The following is a 19,728-nucleotide window of genomic DNA, read 5'->3' on the forward strand; positions in this document are numbered from 1 at the left end:
GACAATATGAAAACCTCTGTCTGAAGACTTTTCATACACTGAACTTTGTATTTCATAAGAATATGGATATACAGACATCTCCATAGGTTCAATGTGTGAAGCTTTTGACTAGGTCTTGATGGAAACCAAACTTGAAAGCAGTCAGACATTTCAGGGTGAGGATTGATATGTAGTAACTGACCTGTCTTTGAGGTACCGGAGACCACAGGATGTCTGTGTTGTGTTGTCAGATCAAGTGTCCATCTACCCTAATATTGTGTCTCCAGCAGTGCCTGTAAACACAAATGCAGGGAAGAATAAGTCCAGATCAAGTGTATGTTATTCTTCCCTGCAGAACTCTCTCAGGACCCAACTGTTTTTCAGATTGTTGTTTCTGTGTATGCCTTAGTCCTCAACAGATTTATTTTTCCATGAGCTTGTTTCTGTCTGCCCTTAAAAATTTGACACTAGAACATGTGGCCAGCTATCTCCTCAGATTATATGCATGCTTCTCAGAAGACAAATAGCATCTATTGATCAGTGCTCAAGAACCCTCAAAAAGTAAAGAAAATTGAGTGAGGTACCACTCTTGAAAACCTGCAGCTCTATGTATTGGTTCCAGCTGCAAGGTGACTGCTCAGGAAGCCTAGAAACTGCAGAGCTGAGAGACCAGAACATTTCGTGGTGAAGGCATAAAAAATAGGTATGTGAAAACAGAAACACAGTTTTTGGCTGTGCTTTTCTGTTGTAGAGCAATTCCTTTCATTCAGCTTCTGCCACAAAATGCATGTGCAGCCTGATCACAAGCTGTTGGACTATATCATAAAGAAAGGACTGTTAAGCACATATTAGCAGCTATCATGGATGTTTTGTGGGCACTCTAACAATATGCAGTGAAGTTATATGATGTCAAATACACTAAATAAAGTAAATTTTCTAGAATTTTGTCACAGATGGTTTACTGGAACATTCAGTTGACATCCTAGAATATCCCTGCATTTCTCTACAGAGCTTTCAAGTAGCTTAAAACTGGGATTAGCAAGTAAAAATATTAATTCTCTAGACCACAGAAGAACATCTACCAGAGGAAGCTAAGAGGCACAGTTTGAGTTAAATATGGAGTACATATATACATGGCTGGATGCACAATTCCTAGGCAGACACCCAGAGCACTCATGGGAATAGGAAGCAATGATGGCCTTATCCTGCTTCCCTCTCTGGCTGAGCAGAATGGAAGTCTATTAATGAGAATATATATGAATATGCACAAGGTGGATACCTCCTGCAACATGACTCACAGTCACTCTTCGCAGTAGCTGCCCCCTTATCCCAGTCTGCTCAGTTGCTGGCACCTGCCAGTGAGGCCAGTACCCCACTTCCCCCTGCTTCCCCAGTGCTCTCATCTTTGGAGATGCATAAATGCTTTCTCATCTGGAGCTAGCCCATAGAAACTCCCTCATCTCCTTACTCTGATGTCACTTCAGCAGCCGATCTGACTTGATCTTTGCTAGTGATCACACACACACTCACTCGCACACCCATGCTTGATCAGTCACTGCACCACAGACACACAGGCTCTTCAGCCTGTGATGTCTCCAGCTGCTGGACTCACACCCCCATACACATATGCACACAGAAAGAGACCCCTCACCCAGGAAAGAATTAGAAAAGAGTTTAATAAGAACACAGGACAGACTGTGCTGTTCAGGCACAGGGCATAGATACACATGTATTCTGACTAGCCAACTATGTATATCTAACCAGCCCTTTTATTTACCTACTAATTTTTTTGCAAAAAATTACTATTATTTTCTCACTCCTGTCCCTTGCCAAATCACCTAAACGTCTCTCCCTTTCTCCACCTTTGGTTCCTCCACATAAGCATCCCATAATTAGTCCTGTGAAATCCAGAACTGTTTTTCCCTTGCATCCTGTAATGTGTCCCACCCCTAAGCAGTGAGCCCTAGTCTAAAAGCTGATGGGAGATTCCTTGGTTTCAGTTCCTGTGCTTATGTGGGCTTCTGTTGATGGCCCTTGTGATGGGTCTGGGAATAGGCCTTCAGGGTATTATTTGGTACCTCCCTCCTGTTATATTGCCCCTCTAAGCTCCTTCGTGGGCTTTTGTCATGCAGCTTAACGTTGTATATGTTATGCTGTTGGGTAATTTGTCTTTTAACTACAAAAAGCACTTGGTTTCTTGGTTACAAAACCTGACATTCCTACTGCAGGGAGAATTGTAGAAATGACCCTCAGACTGGACTTGTCATCTGGAGGTGGGCCATGGCTTGGAAGATAGAGTATACCTGGCATTTGACACATAGTGGCAAATAGCAAAGTGCATAGATATGTAGTGATTAGCACCCATTGGGAATCTGAGAAAAGGACATCCAGCCCTAGGTTCCCACAAAATTTTGGAGGAAAGAGTTAGAATGGCAAATAATAAAGGGTCCTCTGCTCCATACAAATACGCTATCTGAAGTATGTGGTAAAAGACAGAGAGACTGATGATGTGCAAAAGTGAGACTTTGTTCTTTGTATTCACAGCAGTCTCACAGAAAACAAAAGGCATTACTCAAAAATAATAAAAAAGAGTGCCTAGCTAAGCAGTAGGCAAATAGAGCAAAGGAGCCAAGAACTTGAGGCCATTATGCACCAGTGAGCAGATCTGTATCTATTCATCAAATTGCCACACATAGCAGTGGAAAGTGCAAAAGATAAACTTTTAAGGAAGACAGATCACATGAAGTAGTTCCTTGACTTAGGACAGTGGTTCAGATGTAGGCTGCAAAGCAGGTGTAGTTTAGCAACAGCCAACACACCTGGCAGTGGAATTGAGCATGAAGCAATAGGAAGAGTTTCATCTGATGAAAAAAGTAAAGAACTGAAGAAAAAATTGAGGGGTCAACAGGATATTGTTAATCAAATGCAGCTACAGGATTCTTCTACCACCAGTTGCAGACAAGAAGGAAGAAGCTGTTCAGAAGATTTGCATAATTAGACCTATTAATTGGTGCAAGTGGTCATTTATATGGGTCAAAATACTGGGTTTATATCACAAAGGAAAAACAACATAATTTTCCTTAAAATATATTTCCTAACTGCACCAATCATTTATTCATTTGGAAAAATAAGCCCCCAAAACTAAGCAAAAGCATGAGCTGAAATACCTCAGTAACTGATTTTCTTCAGAGCCTTTCTGCTTAGTAACAAAGAGGCTCAAACACATTCAGAGTAGGAGCACTGGATGCAATATTTATTAGATATTAGTACAATATTATTAGATACTAGAACAATATTTAGACAATCGAGTTATGCTAACTGCTAATACAAAAGTGCAATTATTTATGAAAACCTGAAAAATCCAGCTCCAAAATCCATGAGGTACTGAACAGGGCAGTCCAGAATACTGAAACCTAAAGCACTTTCCCTGCCTGCTAAAAGAGCAAAGAATTGTAGGAGGGGATTTCAGATTCTTTAAAACCTATTTTTTAATGACTTTTTTTTTTAAAGTAAAGGCAGTTTCTGAAGTTTTTGTAGAACCATTCAAGCACCAGAAGGTCACAGCTCCTATCCTAGGTGATCCATCTTTTCAGAGAAAACACCATTGTTGGGAAATTCTGTTGGGAAAGCCTCTAGCAAAATAAAATATGCAGATGAAAGTTATGAGGATGACCGAAAGGTGAACAGCAAAGTGCTTTTTAAATCCCCACTTGCTGGTGTTATAGAAAGCTGAAATGAACTACAGCATTGTACAGATTAAATGATTCAGCTGAAACAGGAAGAAACTGTTACAAACCTGAGGAGTAAACAAACTTTGGAAAATAGGACTCTGCCCGTTACACAGGTTTTGCTTTTGATAAACTGCATGAGCTTGGGCAAGTCACTCTGACCAACAGTTGCCATGAGTTTATGTGTCACAGATACTCGCCATTCCGCTGGCAGAGGCCCAGTTACCAAAAAGTGCCCTGCCCTTTTAAACAATGGTCCTATTTTAATTAGCTAAAAGTTTGCAGCCCAAAGTTGAGATGTCTGAAATCCAGTTATTGCCCTTAGCTTCATTTTCTTTTTTTCGTTCCTTTTCAGAAAATATTCTATCCAGCTCTTTATGATATACTTGGAGAGCCTTGAAAAGTCTGAGATTCTTGAGATGTTGTAGCAGAAATATATTCTTTGCATGTTGGGTTTTTCTACCTGCCTAGAAATGAGAACAACAAACACTCTAACAGCAGGACTGAAGGATCATCTTTTTTTTTAACATGGTCAGTTTGCGCTGACCTTTCAGCAGTTTTGCTCTGTGGCTCTGAAGAATGGTCTGTTGTTCCTATGGGAGTAGCAGTGCACACATTAGTATGAGTGCCTTCTTCAGATTTCTCCTGCCAAGGAAAAGTTATTCTCTTAGAACAGCAGTAAATCAGATCACCTGGTCTTTTTTTTTCACTGTGGTTAGTAGGTCACATACACTTAAGGATAGATTGTGCCCTCTAGGCATGGGCTTGCCTCGGATGCAGTACAGAGTGTACTATAAGAAGTGATTCCCAGAAGGGTTTTATTTTTCTCAGCCTTTTCCACAATGATCTTTTTACATCTTTACTAACTGTCATTCTTTTTTTTTTTTAGTGTCCAGAATTTCAGGAAATCCTAAGAAAATGGGCACAGTAGATAGGCTGTCATTTTGAGGGCTTCATAAAGACCAAAATTCAGAATGCCATCTTTATTCTTTATACACTTACATGTAAGAAAATATCTATCCTGTAATCCACTATCAAAACATAAGATAAAAGCCAGTGGAATTTCCACAGTTTGTCATCAGCTGGGCGACTTTCCTCTCCTCTGTCTCTTTTCTTCGCACAGCCCTTTGAGATGGAGCTAGTTGATTTCATAATGGCAAATCTTTAAAATACAAAATGAAAAAATGTATCCTGCAGAAATCCTGAAATGTTTGCTAAATCTACAGTGTTTGTTATGGCACTTCTCTCACAAGACTTGTATGACACTTTTTAATAAACAAAAGAAGTATTTTGAACTCCGTGTATGCCTTCATCAGCTCATGCACGTAGCTTCCGTTAATGGTGATGAAACTGCATGGATGCACCAATGGGACAGTAGACCCCTGGTCAAGTTAAAAGTGTCTGCAGGAAAAGAGTAGCAAAATAATAGTGTCTGTCCAATGTATCATCTTCTCCCAGTGCTCAAAAGATGTTTTTAAATACCCTAACTCAACAGTAGTTTTGTGCTCTTTTACTGATAGGAATTTTCAAACCCCAAGTTATTTCATTAGGTAACACCGCCGGTGTTTAAAATGTCAGAATCAAACTCCATTTCCTAGTGTGAACGCTGAATACCAGTGCCTGAAGGAAAGTTTTATAGCATCGATTAACTGCAACCATTTGTAGGACTGACAAAGAGCTGCATCAAAGTATTATTCTAACTTTTAGATGTATTGTGCATCATTTTTATAACATGCAAGCCAACAATGATGTACCTTGTTATTGCAGGTCAGAACACCCCAGCAGATAAATCACAGAGACTGTCATTAGCAGTCCCAGAACTTGCAAGGCACAGGATGAGAGAGGCCACAGAAGAGGTATTTCATTGTTTTTTCCATTTATCATGTTAAGAAAAACAAAATATACCTAAAATGAACAACACACAACTCACATGGAAAGAATTACTAATGAAATAGGCCTGAGCTGGAATTGTAGAAGTAAGCAAACTAACTGTAATGAACTTAAATGGAAATAGCGTCATATGTCTCTAAAAAGTCTCCAGAGCAGGCCCTGAGCAGGTATAAATACACTTTTTTAAAATGTATCAAGTAAATAAACATCAGTGGTGGTAAAGTCAAGACCTGCTCTTAACACTATTTCCATTCTGGTGGAAAAAAACATTTCTGAAAAGGGGGATTCCTGCTTCATTTGCATTGTTCGTGTCAGCATTTACAGATTATTAGATTTTATGTTATAATTTGATGTAGAGGTCCAAACCTTAGTAAGAGCTGTATTTTAAGAAGTACTGGTCAGACATAAGTATGTGGCAAGCCCTCTCCCAGCAATGACTCTCCCCAGTTCACAAAAACAGATGTGTACTACAGGGAGATAAAATAATTTACCCAGCATCATTTGAGAAGTGTACAACTGAAACGGGCTTGAAAACAAGTTTAGAGTCTCAGTTCCAAAGCCACAGGGCAGCTTTTGTTCTCTGTTTCTTGCCAAAGCTTGTGAAATCTTTGGACACTCAAAACCAAGAAAAAAACCCAAACCAAAATACTTTCTGCTAAAGCTTAGCAGCTTTGTATGTGCCATGAGGTCCATCTGACTATTGATGATGTGAAATCAAGCTGACGATCTCAAAGGAGACAAGTAGAAACAATTTTGCTTGTAAAACACAGAATCATGAAAAGTTGAAAACCAAAGGGGTTAAGATGCTGTTCTTGTTCCCATTGTGGCAAAAATTGTGCTATGAGTAATAACAGTTGAAGATACTTGTCACTCATAGGTGCTCTAGATAGAGCTCTAGGTAGCATAAACAGGATCAGGACACAGAGTAAGACAGATGAGAATAAGAGACTTAAAGACAGGAAAAGATTCAGGTTTATGAACTAACTGTACTGAATCCTACTGTTTGAGAGATACTTCTGCAAAATGTACCTGTTTATATGGCAGACTCGTGGCTAGCTTTTTGACAGCAAGTCAGTTCTGTGTGAACCCAAGTCAGACGTTTGAATACCAAGATCACTTAAGAAAATTTCCACCCCACCTTTAAAGATTTGGATAATTACAAGTCAAAAATTTCTTGCCCTCTCACACAGAAATCATGCCAGCATCAGTAATGTACAATGCATTTAAGCTATTCCCAGCTACCCATACAACTATGGAAAATAATGTAGCATGTTACTTTCTGTTCTCTATTGTCTAAGGCGACATCCTGAAAACAAGTATGCATATGACTAACTTCAAACATGGAATTTCACAGATGGATCTCCTAGCTGGCCCATAGTTCTTGATCTCATAGATTCACAGTAGTGAATGATTGCCGATACAGTGACACATGTATGAAGGGCACAACACACACTTTGGTGAGGTCTGACACCTCTCTGTACACCAGATTTTCCTTTTATCATCTTTCACGTCTTACTCCATTCTCTTGTTCATAAGGCACCTAGTGCAAATGTATGTTACTACCCTCTAGTGGTCAAAGTGGCAAATTTAAAAGTCCTACTGAAGACAGCTTGGGGCGGGAGTCCTTATCTCAGACTGCAGTCAGGTTTTGCAGTTAACACTGTCGAGATCCACCCCAAAAATTATTTTTTTCTGACAAGACTGGGGTCCTCCTAGCCTGAAGGTTGGGTACACTGCAGTTACTGGTAATAACCAGAATGCTCTTTGCTGACATCTGTGGCTCCTTAGAGAATGAATTCTCTGTGAATGGCATCTTCACAATTCTTCTGAGTCTTCTCTGTTGATTGCTTAGGTATTTGCACAACAGATCCCTATGGCTGCATCTAATCACAACTTATTGTCAATCACTTTTCAGTGTACACAGTCATTTTCTATTATCAGTTCTAGCTCCTTTAAGTTGTAGTGTAATATAGCATGGCATGAATATTGTAGGTGTCTAGAAGTATAAACAAACAAACTCAGATTTTTATCTAGTGTAAATTAGTATCAGGTACCACAGACCTCATGGATTATATTGTTTGAAGTGAAATCTTATTAAGTTTCCTGTGGCTTTCCACTAAAAGGAACTCCCTTGTCCAGTGGACCTTTAGTTTTCTATTTAAGCAAAGTAAATTGACACACATTTGTTTTTTGGGGGGGGTTTGGGTGTCTGTTTTTGGGTTGTTTATTTTTTGCCTTTTTTTTTCTTTTTAATTTAAATGGCTATTACCTGCAGTTCCCTGAAATACTTAAACAGAACATTTAAGCCCCCTTTGATCATGAATTCAATAATCATGTGAAAACACACTACAGAAGACTTGAACAGAGCTTTCTTGACTGGACTAATGCCAAAGCTATAAACTATCATCTTGGTGCTGAAAGCTAGAAGCAGCAACTTGAGTGACTTAGGATTTCATCTTAAGAACAATTTGTATGCGTTATTCTGCGTAACTGTACATCTGGTGACAATAGAAAACATGGTGCATAACCTATTTATGCAGGTTAGTTACAGGGTTACAGACAGTAAATTCAGGTAATCACTGGCCTTTTCTATATTGAAGCTTTTGTGTCTCCCAGATTAGACTTGTACAAAAAGCACTAACAGAGCCTTCTAGGGCAGACAAGGAGTCAAAAGCCACCAACAAATTGGCTTTACTACTTTGGGGAGGCAGGGGTAAAGGCTGTGGGACAGAATTGCATTTGTGGAGTCTCTCACTTCCCTTCACCTCCTATTATCTGCAAGTAACAAGATTTTAGCTTTATCACTGCCACTGTGGAGACCATAGTTCCCTCAGCTGTGCAATGCAGCCTGATAACTACCTTTGTGAAACTGAGAGGAGGTATCCCTTTTAGCCTGCCAAAGCCACAGTGTGGTTGGCAACATGGCACAAAAAAAAAGTAAGAAATAATCACTGGAAAATGATAGTGGTAAAACAATCTTTATTCTGTGGTTTCTATTCCTAGTAGTAGAAAAAGAAGTCTCTCCCAGTAACATGCACCTAATGAGTTACAACTTCCAACAAAGGTGGGTTTTTTTTCCAGAAGCACCAATTTCTGAGGAATTTGCATTGCCCTGGAACTAAAACTTTCTGCTTACTATGCACCACAGAAAGGCATTTCATGTCTTTCTGATAGTGCTTTTCTGAGGGTGGTGAGACACTGGAACCGGTTGCTCAGAAAAGTTCTGGATGCCCCATCCCTGGAAGTGTTCAAAGCCGGGTTAGACGGGACCTTGAGGAACCTGGTCTAGTGGGAGATGTCCCTGCTCGGGGCAGGGGGGTTGGAACTATGTGATCTCATTGTCCTTTCCAATCCTATCTCTTCTGTAATTCTATGTTATCATGGGTAGTACTGTACTGCAGAAGTCAGAGTGCAGGATGAAGACGCAGAGAAGAATCTTTCTTTTAAACAAGTTGCATTGAAGTGTTTCATTTTCTTTGTTTGGTTTTTGTTTGTTTGTTTCTGTTTTTAAACCAACCTCTAATTTTGGATAATGAAAATTAAAGTGATATTGAATATTTTCAACAGAAGAAATCTGGTACTCTTACATCTGACACAGCTTGAGCTCAGGACAGAGAGGTGCAATTATGGTGGAGAGTCTGATCTTTGAGCTGTAGATGGTGGTGTTGCTTTATGGGAGTTTAAGTTCAGTGAGGATGGAATACTTAAAAGGACACAAAGAGAGGCAAATTGGGGTAGCTAATGAATCAGTTGCCTTCAGTTGCCTTGACAATAGTCACCTGTCCTTCATCGCCAGTTGTTCACGTCATCTTTTAGACATGTGAATAAATATAGAAATCAACATGATTTAGGAACAGATAGAATAGCAATGCAAGCATAAGTGGACAGATGCCAGTCAAATGGAAAAGGTTATCTTTATCAATACAGTGCTAATGACAATTCTTTTAATAAGTTTGTTTTTTTTTTAACGTAAACTTATTCTTCAGTTATGTGATATCTTCAATTTCAAAGTACATTTCATAGTATCCATGGTTTTTGTTTCAGTCAACATACACACAATCTGTCTCACAGGAATAGTCTAATCTAACACCCAGTAGAGATAATTGATTTGAGTGAGTTTTGGATACACAGGAATCCTATTGATTTAGTGTTTGTGTACAAATTGAGGAATTAAACCGTACATCCCCATGAACTGATGCAGCAACTGTTCCCATTTATAAGAATTTTGACTTACCTTGTGGGTTAGAACTCATCTGTAAAAATATCCATCTCACTTCATTAGTAATTTAGAGTTACAGCTCTGTATTCCCACTGATTTCCAAAGACAGAAAGGAGGCAAGTACCGAGGCCTCTGGTTTTGCTGCATGAAAAAACTGTACTTTCAGCTCCAGTCTGTAAACTGGTATCAAAGTGGCTTCTCTCTGTGGGAGTCAAACTGACATACAAGGATACTGTCGTTCTCTTCTACTGCCAGCTGCCTGTCAATAAAGCTCTCATACCCCACCATCGCTTGTGGCGAGACTCCAAATGACGGCTTGACTTTGCGAATGAAGATTTGGGAAGGGCTTTACACATGCTTACTACAAGCATGCTGATGAGTAAACCCTTCGGGCCTACGCAGTGGATTTTTTAGGTGAGGCACAGCATGCACAGAACTGGCCCCACCCTTTACACCTGAGGTTTATCTGCCAGGGCCTAGCAAGCTCGGATGGTGACAGCAAAGTCCTTAGGTCGTTTGGTTAGAGTATCCTTCTCTTAGATGGATGGCCTTACAAGGCTAAACAAACTTCATCTGCCCGGGTTTGAAGTTGTAGCTGTCCTTCTCCTAGGATGGTTGCCCGAAGGCTAGTGAGCCCATCCTGCCCATGGACACACTTTGTCTGACCCTTCAGTTGAGACCTGTCTGGCATGGGAGACCCTACCGGAGGCATATGCCACCACCAGCATAGCTCTCAACCTCACAAGGGCACGCAAGCTCTTTCACCATGACAAGAGGGTGTCCATGAAAGAGATAGACTGCAAATAATGAAGTGTTATTTGGATCCCCAACATGTGAACAAAGTACTTTTTCTACAGCCTCTCAGATCTGGCAATGGGATCTCTGCAGCATTAGGGAATGAGGTATGGTCCATCTTTTTGCTCAACACAGCAATTTAGCCACAAGGACATGAGACAGAGTGAGCAGAGTCTTTGCAAAGATTTACAGATGGAAGATGCACTATGGAAAGAGTGAAGAGAAAGCAGGAAATACATAAAGCAAACTGGAGCCCCTTGGTCTTTCTAGGAAGAATATCACCTTCACCATGTTCTTGTCTAAAGGCACCTTAAGGAGCAACAGCCTAAGAAGGGCAAAGTTAGACAAAATATTGACAATGAGAAAGTGGTTACAATCCAGAGAGTCACAGGCAGAATTTCAGTCATGCATTTAAGTGCAAGCTTAGAATTAAGCAGCTGGAGTGCTTCTTAGAACAATTTCCAGACAAGGACACTACTTAGATGTCACTCTTGGGACATTCAAATCAGACACAGTGCTTAACCTAGGCTTTTGCTCCTTCAGTGTGCTCTGAGGAAACCTGCATTGCTCCCAAGTCTTCTGGGAATATAGAACATATGAGGATATTGGTACGAGGAGCTGTTAGTCTCTTAAACTGTAGTTTTGTTTTTCTGCCCTGGTGACAGAGCTTTCTGTGTCATCCTGGCAGACACTGTTCAACTTAATCATCATTTAAACTGCCAGTTCATTACTCTCATGAGTCTTCATGCCAGCTAGCAGTTTTAGAGTTGCTTTTCCCTGTTCAGACAAAGATATTCAGACCCCTTCTTCATTTTCCTTTGCTTGATCTCTGCAAATGCTGACACATGCTAACTAGACTCAAGCTTGTTACTAACTTAAATAATCATAACAATTGCTTGCCTCCCTTCAAAGAGGGGATTTTGATAGTTTTTTACTATCAAAAAAGTTGGATATATCTGTGTTATTTGTCAGGAAGATCATTCAAGCCCAATTCAAAAGTGCCATCACAGATGACAGATCTCTGGTAAGATACTGCTTTTAATTAATTTAACTTAATCTACTTAATGGATTTACTTGTAAGTTATCAGAAAATTCACTCAGAGCTTATAGAAGTTTGGGGATGATGCATGGAGTCTTATTACATACTGCATAGAGGCTGATAAGTTTTTCATTTAAAAAAAGCAATGTTTCAGAACTGTACTCAGCAGTGGGTTTGCTGTTTTTCATATTAATAACAATAGCTTCATCACTAAGGTTACAAAGCCAGGAAGCTTTAAAGTTGGGAAGTTCCCCAGTTTAAGCTGATTGTATTGCAACACAATCTTATGTCAGGATTTTAGGGTTTTTTTGGGGTGGCTATACCAATTTTAGTTCAAGAGTGTTTAACTTTAGCTAACAAAAATTAATTTCATTATCTTTGCTACTGTTTGATTAGCAGAGTTTGCTTATTTACTTAATATTTATCAAATCCTTGTAAAAAAGCAATTATTAATTTTCCCATTGGTTTTCCTACAGTAGTCATCACTGTAATATGCCAATACTTCACACTTGCCTTCTCCAACAACATTCTCCTTAGATTAGCTGTTTTTAGTCCCATTTTCCAGATGGAAATTGAGACAAAGTGATTTAGATGCAACTTGTTTATTCACTTTGTGTTAGACATTATAAATTAAGTAGTTCTCATTGATGCTAATTTTAGCTGCAAATTCTTAACACATTTGATCAGATACTTATGGAGTAGGAAGCAATTAATGAACTCATGTCAAATATCTGACTTCTTATCTTGCAGTATGTCATCCAAGGTCTATCACAGTAGCAGCGAAAGAATACAATCCCAGAGTATCAATGTTTACCTTAAGCATGAGCCTATCCTGTCCGCTTCTTAACATTTCCAGCTCCATTTGCTACCCACCTCCCAGCCTTGACAACAAATGGGGAAATATCATGTGGAACCAAGAAACAGCCATGAAATTCAAACTGGCATATGTAAATAGAGTACAAGAATTGGGTTTTAGCTGTAATGAGCCCAGAGGGATTACTTATTAAAGTTACTAAAACCAGACTGCTTAACTGCTCAGTTATTTAAAATGCTATCCAATAGCTACATTGCCAAAAGGGGCCAAATATCTACTTGGATTGATGTACAATATGCTTTGAAACAGATGCATTGGTTTATGTTTCATTTAGGTCTGTGCTGACAGTGAGACCCTGGCCCAGGAATACTCGACTTCTGACTTCCATCACGCCCTCTGAGGACTAATAAATGCACAGGAAGACAATGGCTGGTATTAATGCTCTCTATGGCTAACTGAAAAAGAGAGATGGAGCAGGACTGCTCTGTTGCCAAGACAATAGAAACCGTAAGTCAGTGAAAACTAGGAAAGATCTAACTGAAATAAACGAAAGTTGAACCTAATTAAAGAAACAAGTAAACTAATGTAAAGGTGGAGGGTCAGGGATGCTCATTTTCTTTTCTGTTTTCCCTATGAATTCGCCTACAAAGAACTGGTGAAGGAACTGTGGCAAAAGCAATTGAGCATAAAAAACCATAGGGCTGTGTGTACTTCTCTGATTTATCATGGCTTACATGAAACCCAATATTGTTTATACTCAAGTGAGATGTGGCTTACTATTCCATGCATTTATGTATGATTGTGTTTCTAGTTACTGTTTAATGAAACATGGATCTTGAGACCTTTGCAGTGCTCCTTCTTCTGAAGAAACACTGTGAAATGAAAGATGAATATGCTCAACCATGTAATGGTATAAATTAGTTTTGGTTTTATTTTCTTCTGGTTGTTTTGGTTTTTTTTTTATAGTTTTAAAAAATGAGAAGTGTATTACATCCCAAACAATACATGAAAGACAACATGTGGAGGTGCAAGTACTCATAATAAAAAGTTTTAAGATGAAAGTAATAGAAAAATATTGAACAATTATGCAAAACAGTCAAGATTTATCTGATTCATTGCATGGAGATCATACTTCTGGAACTCTGTGTGCTTTATGAACAAATTATTACTCTGTAGAGCAGTTGTCAACATTTAAGTATCTTGGATTTCTTTTAAGGGTTTTGCTGTGGCTGTTCCTTTTAATAAGTCTGATCTAAAGCCACTGAAACTAAAGAGGAATTTTCCAGGTGACAGTGCTTTGCACCAGAAAATCACTTGCCTCTTGCCCCAAAAGCATATAGTACATAGGAGTAATTAAATGGATGTAAGTTCATAAAAGCACCTGTGCAGAGAAGACACATGCCCTGCTGTTTATTCCTACCCTATGAACTACATATATATGTAATTTGTTGTAAAATTGTAATCAATTCCTTTCTTTTTTTTACAAAATACAGATTTCATCCAAGTATCTCCAGCCCTTACCCCATTCTTGTGAAAAGCATTCTCTCTGTGAACTCTTTGATTTATAGTCCAGAATTCCCACTGAAGCACCCCTAGAAATCTCAGCCAGGACATTTGCAAAGGAATCAAGAGGCAGTCCCTCTGGTAACCATATCCCATAAATTTAGAGATTTACTGGTTGATCCTAGTATTTTTAACTCTATTTAGAAACTCAGTGGCAGCTGCTATAGACCCAGAAATATTGGTGTAATAATATTTTTGTCATGATGCTGCTTTGAAAATTGGTCATAGAATTGTTCTTCAGCTTGAGTTTCCCAGGGGCATTAAGATAAAAGTGTAATACAGCTAAGTAATCTTAAAGTGATAGAAATAAGGATTACTCTGTCAGGGATTACCTCTGTAAGAGAGGGTCACACTCTTTTCACCAGATACAGATGAGAATACTGATAATAAATCTGACTGAGAAAAACTTTAGCATCCTTTTGTTTTATCTAAGCAGTAGAATTCAGCTGACATCTTTCCAAGCTAATGAGGCCATCATATAGGACACTTCTGTGATGTTTGTGCAGCGCTAGAGAATCTAGCCCTGTCTTTAGCTGGTGTAAATCAGCTCTGTTATCTCCTCACTAAATTGGCAAGTACTGTCATTCCTAAAGCCTCCAATAGCTTCAGGAATCAAGCTGCCATCCCTAACTTTATATGTCTGCTTCAGGACAAAATGAAAATGCTTCTTTTGATGCTTGGAAATCCCCCATCCTCACCCTGCTCATTATTACAATGTCTTGAAATTCAGCCAGTGCTTAAGTAACTGAAGAATAATCTCCAGAGATTAAGAGATCTGCAACAAAAACAATAGGCAAGTGATCCCTAGAGTAGGGGGCTTTGTGATTCTTCTTTTGCGTATATAAATCCCTAGCAGCTTCACAGAAGTTACAGCAGCAGAAGAATCGAATGACAAGAACATCCAGCCCTACAATTATTGCTAATTGCATCTTTAAAAAGGAGGATTTTTCCAGTGTAAAAAGGGGAATTTGAAAGTGGATGGGAAAGCTAGTATTAGTTTTCTCACAAAAGACTCATCTTTCCTGTTACCTGTTGATCTGCTTTAACATCAGGTTTTGTGATGGTTTTCCTTTATACCTTACTGACCTACTCTCATCCCATATGGATAAAAGATTTGGGCATTAGTCTTTTTTACTAGACCTCTCTAAAAGCTAGAAATGATGCACACGCTTACAAATCTGCATGACAAACAGACTTCTCTTCTTTATAGACTGAAAGCTTCTTTACCTGTTTGTTTCATCACAAGTTTAACATACAGCTCCAGAGATATCTGTATTGTCTCTATGGACAGGCAATTGGTTTCCCCTTTCTTGGCAGTCAGTCATTTCACTGTTGTTCAGACATGTAGATCATATTTAAGTGGCACTGCAATTATGACGTTTTCTTCTCTTCCCTCTTCTTAGCTTCCATGTTTGCTTCCTTCAGCTTCCAAAGTCCGGTAATTCCTTGCTTTTGTTTTAAGCAGCCCAGCGCAAAGCAGCCTCCTTTCCATAACCTGTTTCTTTCCTGAACTGACAGATATTTTTCCCCCTTTGGATCTTTTCCAGTATTCATTTTCTGTCTGTCATGGCTTTCAGTCAGTCCACCTGACAAATCCTCGCTCACTGTGCTCCTAAAAACCTTGCTTTTGATCCAGCGTTCATCCATTTAACCTCTGGGCTTCCAGCCCTGTAACTTGGAAGATATAGCAATAAAGAAAGCACAAGTAAGACTAATCCCTGAAATGGACTAGATAATTCTCCTTTCTATTCTCCCTCAAGGCAAACACACTGACATTTTGAGTTAAGTTAAATTCTGGCTATATAAAAAGAAACTGAAGCTTACCTATAAAGTTTCTAATGGCTAGCACTGAGAGTCTCTCAGAGGGTGAAAACTGGGGCAGAACTTGCTGCAAATTCATAGTAAATTTACCTGGGTAATGGCAGGGAAATCATTCCTCCTCTACAGATGATCTTTCAAGGTCCCTTCCAAACTCTAGCATACTGTGATACTGTGATAAGTAAATATTGCTGTGCTCAAGCACTCTGAGGAAAGCTATTAATCCTGGGCCTGATCCATCTTGTGTAAATAAAAAAGAAATCACCTGAAGTCAGAGGAGTTACAAAAATGCATTAAAAAAGCTTTAATTATTACTAAGGCCAGGAACCCTGTTATGAAAATAGGGACTAAGGCTCTGCCTCACCACACATTTGGCATTTCTCAACTTACTAACATGAGGGGCGATGTGATCTAGCAGGCAGAACACAGAAATAAGAGCTGGTAGGCCTTGACTATGTTCCTGGCTGTGGCAGCAACGTATTAGGTGACAATGAGCAGATAATTTTACATTGGTAAGCCTACACTTTACCTTTCACCTTTGGTCTTGTTGGTCTGTAAATTCTTTGTTTTCAACAGAGCCTACTAAGCATCCTCATAATGTAATAACAAACCGACCCTTGCAGAGACTAATTCTGAAAGAAAATTAAATGGGATTTACATACACTGAGGTTACTTAAGAATCATGGAAATAACATATCAAGGTATTGTTTATAGGCGTTGAGATGGCGTAACTTGAGACCACTGAGGTTGTTTTATTGCCCCAAGATTCACTTGTCACCAACAGTCACAATGTTTTCTCAGGATGACAAGCGATCAGTCTATCTAACTTGCAATTAGAGATTAAAAAAAAAAAGCTTGACAAAAAGATCTGACCTTAATTTAAAAAATTAACACTGTGACAAAAAGCAAACAAAGTGCTTTTTCAATTTAATTAAAATGACACAATCACAGTATAAATAATTGTGTCAGCATTCAAGCTTGAGACTGGTGCAATACTAATGATAATTAAGTTGCTGGTGCTGAGTGTGGTGCCTTAATAATTACATAGTAGTTAATACATGATGCTAAATAAAACTGTGAAGTTCTGCATGGCAATTACATTATCTAAGGCTGCTAATTAGTTATGTTAATTTAGAATTATTTTCTTTTCCTGTGAAGACTGGGCTTGTTAAACTGAGAGTCCCCATTGTTACTTCTGCCATGTGCAACAAAACCAGTGTTCTTTCCCTGGAAGTTCACACAATGATGTTTCATATCAGCAGAGTGGTCTGTAAGGGAGACATATCCTACAGAATCTTACACTGTATTTGTTAGTTATTTCTCTGGCATGTGCAGGTAGCAGCATGTTTATGACTCAGGATGCTTAATCATGACAAGGATGCTTCTGATTGTTACTATCAAGGTGGAGTCCACTTTTTAAAGTCATTCTTATTAGTCCTTTTTTTTACAGACAGAAAAAAAAGGTGTTTTAAGGGGTATGAAGACAATGAGGACAAGAAACTAAGCTGATCCAGAGATAGAGCAGAAGCAGAATAAAAAAGGCATAGGTAATTCCTGCTTGCAGTCATAATATAGAGGACTGTGTTTTAAGGCTGGGTCTTCTGAGTCAAGATATGGGCAAGGAGCTGTGAAGCCTGAAATGCCAAATCAGTTGAGCTGAATGTAATGTAAAGTAGATGTTGCATATAGCTTGAGTGTACAAGGTCTCAAAGGTAAAAAAGAACTGAGAAAATTCCCTGCAAGGGAAAGTGAGCTGGTCAAAAAGGCCAAATTGTCAATTTAAAATTCTCCAGAAATATAGAAAACAAATGGAGGAAGATTAATGAGTGCTTTCCCTGTGTCTGCAAGGAATGGATGTCAGAAAAAGGAAGACAGAGGTACAGTCATCTTTTAGATACACCTCGAGTGTCTGGAAGTTAGTAACCTAATGTTCCTCTCTCCTTTGGGGCATTTCTTCTTTATACCCTCCAATTAGGTTGTTGCAGATAGCCATAAGATCTCTCTGCCTTCTCTTCCTAAGACTAAGAAAAGCCATATAGCTTTTTATATAGGACTAAAAAAAGCCATATAGCATATACATACATATGCACTAAGATCCACAAAGGCATTTGGGAGCTTGTTCGACTCAATCACCTAAATGTCTTTATGCATTATGGCCTGATTTCTGAACACCAGACAATCTCCTCTTTGTTTCCTAGAGAAGTAAGTTGATTTGCCCCTTCTATGGAGTAGCTTGCACCCAGTGGAGACAAAACCTTCTTTGCCTGCTTCCTTGTATTGTGAGGATAAGTTTCTAACTAATGTTAAAACTTGTTGCTCTGAGCTTGTTTGAAAAGGCATTGCGGCTATGGGGAATCTCCAGAGATGATGGAATAAAAGAGAAGAATACCTCCCTCTTCACTCAGTCTTTCGGCATGCAGGAGCTATTTTTAATATTGCAAATTAATACGTATGGGAAAACAGATCCTCTCAGCAATAGAGAGTCAGCAGCATTTCAGACTGAAAGATGCAGAGAAGAAGGGCTGGCAGCTCTAAGGGCTTTGTTGTCCCAGGCAAGCAGCAAATCTCCAGTATGGCATTACCTATACATCTTCAGCGGACAATGAGCAGGCCCTAATGTTTTGCTGCACTTGCTAGCCCCATTGATAGGGCTGGCCTTGCAAAGAAGTTATACATCAGGATTCTCAGTGACACTTTTATCTCAGAACTAGCAGTTCCTCACAGCTCAAAGCCCTGTTTATCAGATGTTGAAGGTGTGGCTGCTTTTACTTTGTTTTTTGTTGTTTTTTTTTTGCTTGGTGACTTTTAGATTTTGATCTAGGCCTGAAGTTCTTAATTTGTGTCTGCATATTTTCATAAAATATCTGATTGAGGACCAGATTCTGCTCCAATTCCTCCTATATAATACAATTCAAAAGTGTTACATGGGAATGGATTAATTTAGTTCCACATAGGGATTTTAGAGCTTCCTTATGAACTTTGGAGTCTACATAGGAAGTCATCAGGGCTACAAAATGATGGTTTTTGTCTTCCTCAGAAAGCTACTTGAGTGAAAATATGAAACTTAATTCTGCCATTATTTTCCTATTTGTTTCTAACCTTGTTTTCCACAAAAGCAAAATTGTTTTTCAAGGCGAAAACACTATTCAGAGAGTCAGACTTTTGCTTTCTGTGAAGAACTTTTCACAGTTATCCATAACTCTAGAGGTATTGAGACCACCCATTCAAGCTGCTGGGAAATTTTTATTACTCCAGTTTTCCAGAATGCACAGCTATCAAGACAGACTAAAAACTCACATATGCTCTTCAAAAAACACACCTTGCACATAGCCAGTAACATCCTTTGTAGTATCACAAAGAATTTTGTGAGCAGAAGCCAATTATATAACCCCAAAATGGGTATCTGAACTGCAAATTCACAAGCAAGGAAACCAAGACACACAAGGTTTAAGTAACTTGGTTAAGAGGAAGTTTGTGGTTAAGAAATAGACTCTAGAAATCTTTACCTGAAGTTCCTCATGCCCTAATTACTGGGCAGCACTTCTGAAGGGATTCTCTCCTGAAGCCCTGCTTCTTTACAACCACTCTCCTGGCTGTCTGCTGCAGACCATCCAGTCCCTGTCTGAGTTTGTTTGGTTAGTTTCATTGACTGTTGCAGCATCAGCAGAGGCAGTTCGGCAATTTGTTCTGCATGTAGAAGAAGGAGAGCCTCTTTTAGGAACCTGTCACATCACTTGGTAGCTGCATGTGTACCACCATAGATACAAGCACTTCTGTCCAGGAAATTTTGAGGTAAGCCACTCAACAAGCTACCTCAGAGTGGGAGCTGTGTCTAGAAAGCAGAAATGCAAAACACTCCAAAGGCTGAACTGACTTTGATAAG

The 19,728-nt window shown here is 39.1% G+C and overlaps 2 long non-coding RNA genes across 2 annotated transcripts; one reads left to right on the forward strand and one right to left on the reverse strand.

The window, feature by feature from the left end:
- Positions 1 to 634: 634 nt before the first annotated feature.
- Positions 635 to 13,408, forward strand: LOC130601055 (uncharacterized). Its single transcript, XR_008972576.1, has 3 exons — positions 635 to 1,088; positions 5,480 to 5,563; positions 12,401 to 13,408. It is a non-coding gene; the product is annotated as an uncharacterized LOC130601055 (long non-coding RNA).
- LOC130601056 (uncharacterized) lies at positions 8,835 to 16,520 on the reverse strand. Its single transcript, XR_008972577.1, has 3 exons — positions 16,019 to 16,520; positions 15,255 to 15,968; positions 8,835 to 9,957 (listed from the first exon to the last, which is right to left on the reverse strand). It is a non-coding gene; the product is annotated as an uncharacterized LOC130601056 (long non-coding RNA).
- Between the last annotated feature and the right edge of the window lie 3,208 nt (positions 16,521 to 19,728).

This window comes from Pezoporus wallicus, unplaced genomic scaffold, assembly GCF_028554395.1.
Source record: "Pezoporus wallicus isolate ANWC-B61680 ecotype Strahan unplaced genomic scaffold, APGP_CSIRO_Pwel_v1 scaffold_6885, whole genome shotgun sequence".
Lineage (NCBI taxonomy): Eukaryota > Metazoa > Chordata > Aves > Psittaciformes > Psittacidae > Pezoporus > Pezoporus wallicus.